Genomic DNA, 12,177 nt, shown 5'->3' with positions numbered 1-12,177 from the left:
ATTAGAAGATCGACTAGAATAAGAATTGAGTCGAGAAAGCTAACTAGATATGAGAGATTTCTAGATCAAGCAATTGATGTAGATCGTAACCTCATATAAGAAGTGATGATGATGGTTGAATCATAACCAATTAATTTAGATTAAGCCAGAAATGATTCAAATTGGTTAGTAACTATGAAAGAAGAACTTAAGGAAATTGAGAAGATTAATATTTGGGAACTTTTCTAATGATCAAGCAAAAAGACAATTTATGTGAAATGGGTTTTCAAGCCGAAACTGGGCCAAATGGTGAAATTTCTAACTATAAGGCAAGACTAGTGGAAAGATGTTTTCTATAAAAGTATGGTATCATCTTCAATGAAGTCTATGCACATGTCACAAGGTTGGAGGCAATCAGGATTTTTGTGTCGATTTCATCATATAAAGGATGGAAAATACACCAACTGGATGTTAAGTCAACATTCCTAAATGGACCATTGGATGAATAGGTTTATGTTAGCCAACCACCAAGATTCGAAATCAAAGGGCGGGAACAGAAAGTGTACAGATTAAGGAAGGCTCTATACGACTTTTAGCAAGCCCCAAGGGCTTGGAATAAAAATATAGACAGATTCCTGATCAAGCAGAGCTTAATAAAATGTGTTTCAGGGCATGAAGTATATGTTAATGATGCAGGCAGTGTCATTCGAATCACTCTATGTCTATAAGTGGATTATTTGTTGATCACAAGTGCAAATGAGGTAGAGATAAAAAAGATCAAGACTAAACTAATGCAGGAACTTGAAATTTCTGACCTAGGGAACTTGTCATATTTCTTAGTAATGGAGTTTAAAGACTCAAGTGAATGAACATTCTTGCACCAAAATAAGTATGCTCAAGAAATATTGAAAAGGGTTCAAGATGAGAAATTATAATGTTATAACACAATTGGTGTCAGAAGCAAAGTTGAAAAGAGAAACAAATGATTAATTTGTAAATGTCACATTGTACAAATAAATAATTGGATCTCGAAGGTACTTATGCAATACCAGGCTGTCGTGGCACAAAAAATACCATAGGCGTTCGCACGCTCAAGATAATAACATAGTCGCCACCAAAGTTTATTTATTCCAAAAGGAAAGGGAAAATATCGATAAAACCCTTAAAACAAAAAGAATATGGTCTTCACAACCAAATTCATATTCGACAGTCAAATATGCGAGGGGAAGGTATTAGCATCTCTCACATCTGTTGTACTCAACGGGAACCATTTAGTTAACTTTGAGAATAAAGTGTTAGCTTAATGTTATTTGTTTTCTTCTACTTATTAAAAGTTTGAAAAAATAGAAGGGCTAAAAATAAGTTTTTATTAGGTTACTTAACAAGATTGCGAGTCTTGCTCCTACGTATTCTTAGGTGCGATGAGGAATTCAAAACTACATAGCTCTGGGCAAGACAGATATGTTTTGGGGAGTTTTTTGTTATAGAGTTTGATGAGATATTGAATCTCTCTCCTATGTATCCTCCGGTGCGATAAGGAATTAAAAGCTACGTAGTTCTTGGTAGAAAACCACATATTTGTTGGTTGATTTTAGTTAACGAATGTTTAGGTCGTATTTCAGCGGTTAAACGTTGCTTGTATGCTCGCACGAGGGAGACTTAGGCATTTATTTGTATCATGATAGAACGGATAAAACATTGTTCATTTGTGAAAAAGCTAACAATAGCGCATGGGAGAGAGTAGATAGTTTGATTAGTTAGATTGGTTTTAGGTGGATGAAGAGTGCTCAAATGGTTGAGCTATACGACTCGTATTCAAATACTTGGGGAGGAAATAGGTATACATCCAATTAATCATTTTTTCATTCGATTTTATTATAAAATTTATGAGACGAGTTTGTAAGAACAAGATTTGGTTATGCATCTGGCCTTTAGTTTTGATGATAACAATGCATTACTTCTTAGAGAAGAATTTTGTACACTAATGATTTTTATCTAGTGTGTAGATTTTGCTAATAGGTTTTGACTCTGAAGCATTGATGTGTGGCGTCATCAGTTTTTGGAATTAACACACTTTGACTCTGAAGAGATACAAGTGCTTTACAGGATGTTGTCAAGTTCTAGAAAGCTCTTAGACAACGATTCTGATGAACGTTTGTGCTAAAGCTTCTGATTGTGACTCTGATTGAAGAGCCTCTAAAGGATTGTCATCCTTCAAGATTCCGTGCTAAAGTCCTAAAGATTATGAAGAATAAGATCTGAAGACTCTTAAGACCAGGTTCTGAGGAACAATGTCAAGACTCTGAAGATCAAGGTTCTGAATATTCTCTCAACTTGTCTCTTGATCCTTCTAAGCATGCTTCAAAATCATTTATCAGAAGCCTCTAAGCATTAGAAGATAAGATCAAAAGGGTTTGCGTAAGAAAAATAGTACACAGTACAAGATCACCCTTCCCTCCACTACATTGATTTTGTGGGATAAGGACGATACTATTGTACCATTTTGTCTCATATATGCAAACCATTACACAAAGATACAACTATAATTTTCTATTCCAATTCTATCCTCCAATAGGTCTTTTAACTTCCTATATAAAGGACACTTGGAAGATTGGAAGAAGTTGCTAATGCTTACGCTATTGAACATGCATACGCTCTCTGCAAAAGTATGTTATTTATGTGTATAGTTTTTGTAAACACACAAGAGTTGTTTCTCATTATTGTGTGAAGATATCCATTGTATTTAACTTGTGTTAATCTTCTTTCTTAGAAGCAATACTTGTAAACACACACTTGTAAATCTCAAAGTTGTTTGAGTGGTTTCCTTGAGTACCAAGGTTTTAGTCAGATAGACTTAAGAAGACAGGCATTTTGTCATTGTGGTGTTTGTAATTAGTTTCAGTTATAGTGGATTAAGTCCTTATTGAGAAGGAAAAATCACATTGGTAGGGTGGACTGGAGGTAGCTTCGTTAACAACGAACCAATATAAAAATAACTTTGTTATTTTTGTTGTTCGTGTTATTGCTTTATTGAGTTGGTTTTGAAAAAGATTTTGTTTTTAGAAACCTAATTCAAACCATGATTTCTTGTGTTTCTTGCCACCTTATGATTTAAGCCATGATCCCTTAATCGAAGATAAGCATTTGAATGGTCGAGCTATACGGCTCGTATCCAGATACTTGGAGGAAGAAAGGCATACACCAAATTAGTCTTTTTTCATACACCAAAGGGTGAACTAAAATCGGTTAATTATTGTATTTTTAATTGAAGACGAATACTTTAGTGGTCAATCTATACGACTTGTATTTAAATATCCGGGGAAGAAAGAGGCATACACCAATTCCTTTTTCGTCCTGTTGTTATGAAAATGAAATTTGCTTCAAGATTTTGAGTGTGAAATAGGTTTGGTATGAATCAGGTTAAGAGTGCTCAAAGATGAAGAGCACTTGAATTGGATCTAGATATTAAGTTTTAAGTAGATGACAAATATTTGAATGGTCAAGCTATACGGCTCGTATCCAAATATTCAGGGAAAAGAGTGACATACACAAAACTAGTCCTTTTTCATCCCATTTATGAAAAATGTTTGAAATTATTAATTTAGGTGATTTTGATTTGATTTGAAAAAGAAACTTGATATTGATCAAGAGTTTAATTTGCTTTGGTTTGGAATCAATTCTAAAGGTTTTGATTTGATGGTGAGGAGTGGTGAGGTTTTGAAAAAAAAAACATGATGTTCATCAAGCATCATTTAATTATTTTTTTTGAAATGTTGATTTTTATTTAAAATTTATTTAATTAATTAATTAACTAAATACATAATAAAATAAAAATAATAATAATCAAAGGAGAGGGTACAATCTGTACGTGGTGGTGTGATAGCAAAAAATACAAGTAAAATGGGCTTGGCCCAAACAAAGTAAAATCAAAAAGAATGAAGGGGCACAAATAGATGGAGAGGAAGTTTGGCGCAGTAAAACACCTTATGCCCAAAGACTATAGCCTAATCTGAATAGAAAAAAAAAACAAAATCCCAGGGTCTAGCATATGGCCCTTGGATTAATCTGGTAGCTCAGAGTTTTTGTGCATCAATGCCATTGGATTAGATTACCTTGGTTGGTCAACAAATAAGAAAGGCTAATTAGAATGAGCAACATAGTCATACGTGAGGATCATGTACATAATCCCCTTTTCAAATAGCCATAATTGTCCAATCATACACATACACGTGTATATTTTGAATTAAAAGAACAAAAGGAAGCCATAAGATGTATCAGGTTGCTGTGATTTGTTCTAGGGAGAACTTTAAAAAAATATTCTTCTTCATTCTTCCCCTCTCATAAAGAAGGATTCGCTCATGGCCGAATTGAACGAATTAAGCAAAAAAAAGTATTTTAGTACAATCATTCACTATTGGCCATCATATACAAGTAGTTGAAACAACATGAACAAACTTAATCATGGAGAACTTAAGAGCTCAAGATCCATGACGAACTGAGCTCAATTGAATCTTGAATCAACCAAATACAAGCAATTGAGCATGGAAACAAGTTATATCCATCTCAAAGCAACTCATTTGAATGACTATTTTATCAAAAACAAGCACAAATCGTAGATCAAGCAGGAACAAACGAAGAACAATGGTTATGTACAAATTCGAATGGTTGTGATGATGTAATTGTTATATGTATGAACACTTGAATAGAAATTGTATTTTGTATGGAATGTATGGACACTTGAATAGAAATTGTATTTTGTATGGAATGTATGTGGTGTATGATTTCAACATCGGTTATGTACAAATTTGAATGGTTGTGATGATGTAATTGTTATATGTATGATCATGATAATAGTGATATTGTTATTTAAATGAATACGATTATGGAAAAATGATGTTGATGATGTTGTTTTGTACTTTGAACATGGCTATGGAACTTTGTCATATGATGGTAATGATATTATACGTTTGAGTGACGAAATTTAGCTTTGATATGGTCCATGGATGATAATGGTGTATGTTGATATTTAAGGAAATTGAATGATAAAGTTGAATCTCGTTTTTCATGATAAATGATGAATGATGGCGATGAATGATTTACCATGGCTTATGTTGGTTTAGATGGTAGTGATGACATTGTCATGTTTAGAACATGGTTAATTGGATTTGGTATGGCATGGTGAGGATTGTGATGATGCTGTATGGACAATTGAACATGGTTTATGGCATATTTTAGATAATGGCCATGAACATGATTGTAGAAGTTTGAATTTGATTTATGTATGGAAATTGGTCATGGTTTATGATAATGGTTGTGCATGATAAAAGTGACATGATAAAATTGGTCATGGTTTATGATAATGGTTTTGCATGAAATAATTGATGATGATTAACTAATATTTTTGGTATTTTATCATGCCAAAAAGTGACATGAATAATAGTGTAAAATAATGAATAAAACAAAATATAGGACTTCTTCATTATTTTCAATTTAACTTTAAATTCTAAATGATGATAAAAATGCATGAAATGAATGGTTGGATGGGAAATGACCAAATTGAAATTTTGTACTTAAATGCCTAAATTCACTTTTTTGACCTTTATTTTGTTCTTGATGGATCATATATGAACAATACAATATATGAAATATTAAATAATGAAAACGAATTGAGAAAAATGAATAAAGAAACAGGGGAGGAAAAATTAGGGTATAATAGTTGTCGGTATTTAATTGCCTTGAACTGGGGAGTATGAATAACAACGGTTTTCATATCTTCTGGGTGAAAGATAATTAAATATGCAAAGACTCAAATTATATCCTAAAAAGGGAAGGTTATGATATGGATAAATTTATGAAGGGTCAACCTTGATGGGATGGGGTTATGAAGGGGTTGTCTTCACACATCGGTTAGGGTTTGGCCTTTAATGATAAACTTGGAAAAGAAAAAAAAGTTGGGAGATTCTTTGAGAATTAACAGTGAAAGCTCTCAACACACAAACATCTAAGATTCATTTAAAATTAACAAATAAAACTTTCAGCTAACCATCATTGAAAGATTCTCTTAGAATTAATAGAGAAATCCTTCAACTAACGGTCATCAAAAGATTCTTTTTTATTTATCAAAGAAAACGTTCAACTAGGAAACATTGAAAGATTCTTCAAGAATTAACAGAGAAATATTTTAACTAAACAAACATCGAAAGATTCTCTGAGACTTTAACTGAGAAATTTTTTAACTAAACAAACATCGAAATATTCTTTAAGACTTTAATAGAGAAAACTTCTAACTAGCAGTTAACAAAATATTCTCTGAGACTTTAACAGAGAAATTTTTTAACTAAGAAAACATCGAAAGAATCTCTGAGACTTTAACAGAGAAAACTTCAAACTTGGAAACATTAAGACTTTAACAGAGAAAACTTTTAATAACAATCATCGAAAGATTATCTGAGACTTCAACAGAGAAAACTTTCAACTAGAAATCAACAAAAGATTCTCTGAGACTTTAAAAGAATTTTTTTAACTAAACAAACATCGAAAGATTCTATGAGACTTTAACAGAGAAAACTCCCAACTAGGAAATATTAAAATATTATCTGAGACTTTAATAGAGAAAACTTTTAACTAATAAAACATCGAAAGATTCTCTGAGACTTTAATAGAAATAAATTCCAACTAGCAATCAACAAAAGATTCTTTGAGACTTTAATAGAGAAAACTTTTAATTAAAATAATTAAGGCTCTCTGAGACTTATCTGAGAAGATGCTCAATAAGATACGTTTGAGACTTTCTGAGACTTAATAGATAAGAAACTCAAATGATCAAGCAACAACTGGGAGATTTTCTGAGCATTAACAGATAAAAATACTCCACATAGGACACTTGATGCTTTCTGAGAATTTAACAGAGAAGTCGGTCCAATGATAAACAATTGAGGGATTCTCTGAGAATTAACAGAGAAAACTCTCCATAGAAGATAATTGAGGTTCCATGAGACTTATCAGAGAAGAGGCTCAACAACACATTTGAGACTCGCTGAGACTTAACAGAGAAGACACTCAAATGATCAATAGATAAAAATGGCAAATTTATTGGGGTTGACTGGTATCACATAAGATGATCATCGGTGTGGGAAGCATTCCATAAAAGACTCCATAGGGAGAAGATTTACTAGGGAAAGTGCTCTGCCAAGGAAAAGTCTAAAGGAGACTTTTTAAGGCAACCTCTACTTGGGGAGCAAATTTCAATGAACTCAATGTGGATATCCAATGAGAAAACATGTGGGGTAGAAACTCACTCAGAGAAATACCACTAGATTGGCTTAGGATTGACCTGGAATTTCATGAATGGTCTCGGATCCTGACTCATGCTATGTATGCATGTTTTGGATTGTATGGCGTAGTGCTCTACCTCGGTGGATATGCTACGCATGAAATGATCATGAAATTCTATTATCAATGCATGTAGGAGTTGTCATACCCCAAAATTTACCCTCCCGTTTCCTACGTTTTACTCAAATGCATTTGCATACAAAGCATCATATCATGCATCATCATGACCATTTCATTTGGTCATTGGCCCACAAGCATGGCCACATTCTTGGTTTTAATATTTACATTAGGGTTTTCATTTTTTGTTTCATTTATCAACTAAACAAGCATCATAAGAGGTGGTACTTATTTTCCCATTTGTCCATGTAGGTAATCATGTCTCAATTCAAGAATAAACAATGGTCTTTTGGTCAAGAAAGATGCATGCTTTGGTCCATTGATTCAAGGGTGGTTCATGTGTTGATTTTCATGCCATTTCACTCAATATTTAAGCTATCCTAAATATTATTCAAGCCATAATTAATTTTTCTTCAAAGGATGCTCATTCCATCATCAGTTTGACTTGGGATGCAAGAAAACTTCAAGTTTGCACAAGTGGGCACAAGTTTGGTTGACCTAACTTGCAAGAATGGCTCACTTTTTGTCCAAAGCCCATAACTTCCTCAATTTTCAACCAATTGACAATATTCTTTGAGCGAATTTTCCTAAGGAGTTCCTCTACAACTTTTATTCAAGGCTCAAACATCAATTCAACCTCTAAGGACCTCAATTTTGGAAAGGGCCAAGTGGCCAAACTAGGTCAAAACCTTGTCATGAGCCCCACCTGGAAGCCATGTCATTTTTAGCTCAAGCACCCTTTTGATCTCATTCTTTTTTCTCTTGTTAATCTCATATCAAAGATCATTTGACTCAAGTTTGGCTCAAAATGTACGAGGGAATCAAAAGTTATGGTATTAAAGCTAGCTTTATCAACTAACTAAGCATCATAAGAGGTGGTACTTATTTGCCCATTTGTCCATGTAAGTAATCATGTATCAATTCAAGAATAAACAATTGTCTTTTGGTCAAGAAAGATACATGCTTTAGTCCATTTATTCAAGGGTGGTTCATGTGTTTATTTCCAGGCCATTTCACTTAATATTCAAGCTATCCTCAAGATTATTCAAGCCATAATCAAGTTTTCTTCAAAGGATGCTCATTCCATCATCATTTTGGGTTAGGATGCAAGAAAACGTCAAGTTTGCACAAGTGGGCACAAGTTTTGTTAACCTAGCTTGCAAGAATGGCCCACTTTTGGTTCAAAGCCCAAAACTTCCTCAATTTTCGACTAATTGACAATATTCTTTGAGCCAAATGTTCCTAAGGAGTTCCGCTACAACTTTTATTCAAGGCTCAAACATCAATTCAACCTATAAGAACCTCAATTTTGGAAAGGTCCAAGAGGCCAAACTAGGTCAAAACATTGTCATGACCCCCACCTGGAAGCCATGTCATTTTCAGCTCAAGCAACCTTTTGATCTTATTCTTTTTTCTCTTGTTAAGCTCATGTCAAAGATCATTTAGTCCAAGTTTTGACACCACATTTATATTCCCTTTCTTGGTTTTGACACCACAATCCAGGTTGACACCTTTATTGATTATATACCCTTACCTTTATTTATTTTTAGTTGACACCTCCAATGGTTATACACGTCTTCTCTTGGTTTAAACACCATCCTCCAATCATTCTCTCTTCTAGTCTTAGTCCTCTGAACTACAGAGTTCTGATTTCCTTATTGCACTATAAGGATATGTAGGCATAAGGATGTGAATCCTTGGTGAGCATTATTCTTTCTTCCCCCCCCCCCCCCCCCCCCTTCCTTCTCTAGTTCCACGAACTGTGAGGCTCTGACTTTCTCATTGCACTATGAGAATACGTAGGCATGAGAGCCTAAATCCACCTCGAGCACTGTCTTCCTAAACCATTTTTTGTTTTGCAGGTACATGAAGATAGCAACACCCATCCAAGTAAGAGAAATCAAAACGGTTCCCATTGATTACCATGGATATGAGGGGTGCTAATACCTTCCCCTTACATAACCGACTTCCTTACCCGTTTCTCTGTTCCCCTTGGGTTCTATCGATATTTTACCTTCCCTCTTTTGGGATAAATAAATTTTGGTGGCAACTCTATTGCATGTTCGATCATGCGATGCGTTCGGGTATATTTTCGGATAACTTCAAAGGATTCAAGATTGATGAAGAAATATCACCTGATATGTCAGACAAAATGTATCAACATCGTACTTAGGTTTCTGAATTATCTTATGAGGATTATGGTATTAAAGGGAAGGCTTATGGTCAGGCTGGAGGTCCTTCCAATTTTGAACAATCTACAGTGGTTCAGAAGAATAGTGGTTATGAATCAAGAATTCCTTCTCATGTGACTGGTAGGGTGGTTGGTAAAGCTGGAACTGTTAATTCTCTTTACAATATTCCTCTTGTTGTTAAGTCTGATTTAGATGCTGGTAGAAATGTGAATGTTCCACTCAAGTCTTAGCCTATGATAAATCATCATGACATTCAAATGTATTCTAGTGAAGATTCCCTAGAAACAAAGTTAAGTAGTCCATATGGTGATAACAATGTGCCAAACATCATGTCTGACATGTTGACAAAGTCTCAAGTACATAAGGAGAATGATGATCATTAAGATATGTAGACTCTGGGTGAAGGAGTGAGAAGTAAGAATGAAATCATTATTTTGGTCTATGCTACAAATAGAAAGGAGTATAGATTGATTACTCCAACCACATAATCTATAAAGGATATATCTGCCCAAATTGAAGAGAATGTTGATCTCATGGAACTTGATATGGACCAAGTTGTTATTGGCAAATCAATAAACTCTATGTGATTTTCTGATAAAGGTGTAAGTATCTATGATCCCTTTCCCTTCTGGAACCATCAGATTAAGTCCAAGACTGTTAGATTTTCTGAAGTTCAAACTCTATCAGATGGATGTCCATAGTGTCTCTCTCAATAGGTACTAAAATGAGGAAGTTGAATACTTTTTTTTTGCCAACATAATGAGGAACATCATGGAGAATAATTTGAGTAACAACATTGATAATGTTGTTAAGAGAAATGTCACTACTGATGAGAGTTCTATCCTTATGAATAAGGATGTTCATAATAGGTATGAACCAGTCAATGAAGGTGTTACTAAGTATGGCAATATTGGTAACGTGTTTGTCCTAAATGAGGATAGTGTGTTGAAGTATTTGTGTGAACTGAGGATAGCCTTTTATAGGATGTTGCAAAAAGAAGCTTTGAACTTTGAAAAGGATGTTCAACTGCAAAAGGAAGTCATTATGAAAGACAATGATAATCTTGATAAAGCTCTCATGTGCATTGTTGACTTGTCAGATAACTGTCGCATCCGCGGAAAACAACCGGCGGGCTAAAACAAAAACAACACAGAGCCGCCACCGTGCGTTATTTATCCCAAAAGAGGGAAAGGAAACGCTCAGAGTAAACCTAGGAAAAAGCATGGTCTCGCGACCAAAGAGAAAGGGTACGGGAGTCGGTTACGCAAGGGGAAGGTATTAGCACCCTGTCGCAACCTGAAAAATACAAACAGTGCGAAAAGACAACCGGCGAAAGGAAAAGACAGGAGAGTCGCCACCGTGCGTTATTTATCCCAAAGGAGGGAAAGGAAACGCTCGAAGTAAACCTGAAAAGAGGGAAGGAAAAGACAAGGTCTCGCAACCAAATCTTGGGTTCGGGAGTCGGTTATGCGAAGGGAAGGTATTAGCACCCCTACGCATCCGTAGTACTCTACGGGATCCACTTTTGTAGTTTTTGTCTAAAGGGTATGGGTTTGCCTAATGTGCTATTTACTAAAAAAGGGGTAAAGGAAAAGGACTCGCGCGGATGTCGCATCTACTGCATACGTATCTCATCTGAATATGAGAATCAGAGTCTTCGTAGCTCGGCTGTCCTATGGGTTGGGGTAATTGTGCTCGCTAAGACATCGCGTCTTATGCCTACGTATCTCATCTGGAATGAGAATCAGAGCAAGCCGTAGTTCGGCTAACTACGGGGTTATGGATTGGGTTTTGGACGAACGACGTCACTACGCAATCTACCGGATGCTCGACCTTTGGAGACTTACTCGCCTGTAGTAGAAGGAGTAAACATGTTGCTTTGGGTTTTAGGGTTTGGGATGCTCGAGGGCAAAAAGGCAGTCCTTGACGAATGAACCGCGCTACCTGCAGGGATATGAATACAAAACACAAAACATGTATCTCAAAGTAAAATGCCACCAAGGGGCTCAAACATTGCCTCCTATCGAGGTCTTCCAGCTAAGAAACAGTAGAAATAAAAGGGAAGAAGTAAAATACCACACGGATCAAGATCCGAAGTTACAGCAATTAAAGGATAAGCGACCCTGAGATTCTCCCAAGCTGATGCCATCAAAGAAAACCAATCAGTACGGGAAATCGGAATAAACCTCCGGAGGGTATCCCTGCGAGAATATGTGAGCCCTCACAAAAACTCAACAAAAGGGGTTAGGCAAACAGGATGAAATCAAGAGATAACAAGGCCATGGCAACACAAAGAACAGGTTAGAACAAAACAGAATAAAAGCAAATACTGTCACGTTCGCTACTGCTTCGCCTAGCGAAGGCTTGGCGAAGCTTCGCTGCGAGCTCGCCTAGCGAGGCGGCTAGCGAGCGCCTGCGGGATTTGGATTTTTCACTGGCACCTGCACGATGTTAAAGATCCCAGATCCTATGGCATTCACCTCAGAAACGAAATTGTTAAACAGTCAAGGCATAAATCACATATTCATACACAAATATAACCCTGTGGGCCAAACCT

Source organism: Lathyrus oleraceus, chromosome 3 (genome assembly GCF_024323335.1).
Source record: "Lathyrus oleraceus cultivar Zhongwan6 chromosome 3, CAAS_Psat_ZW6_1.0, whole genome shotgun sequence".
NCBI classification, from domain to species: domain Eukaryota; kingdom Viridiplantae; phylum Streptophyta; class Magnoliopsida; order Fabales; family Fabaceae; genus Lathyrus; species Lathyrus oleraceus.
This window is presented reverse-complemented; position numbering follows the sequence as displayed.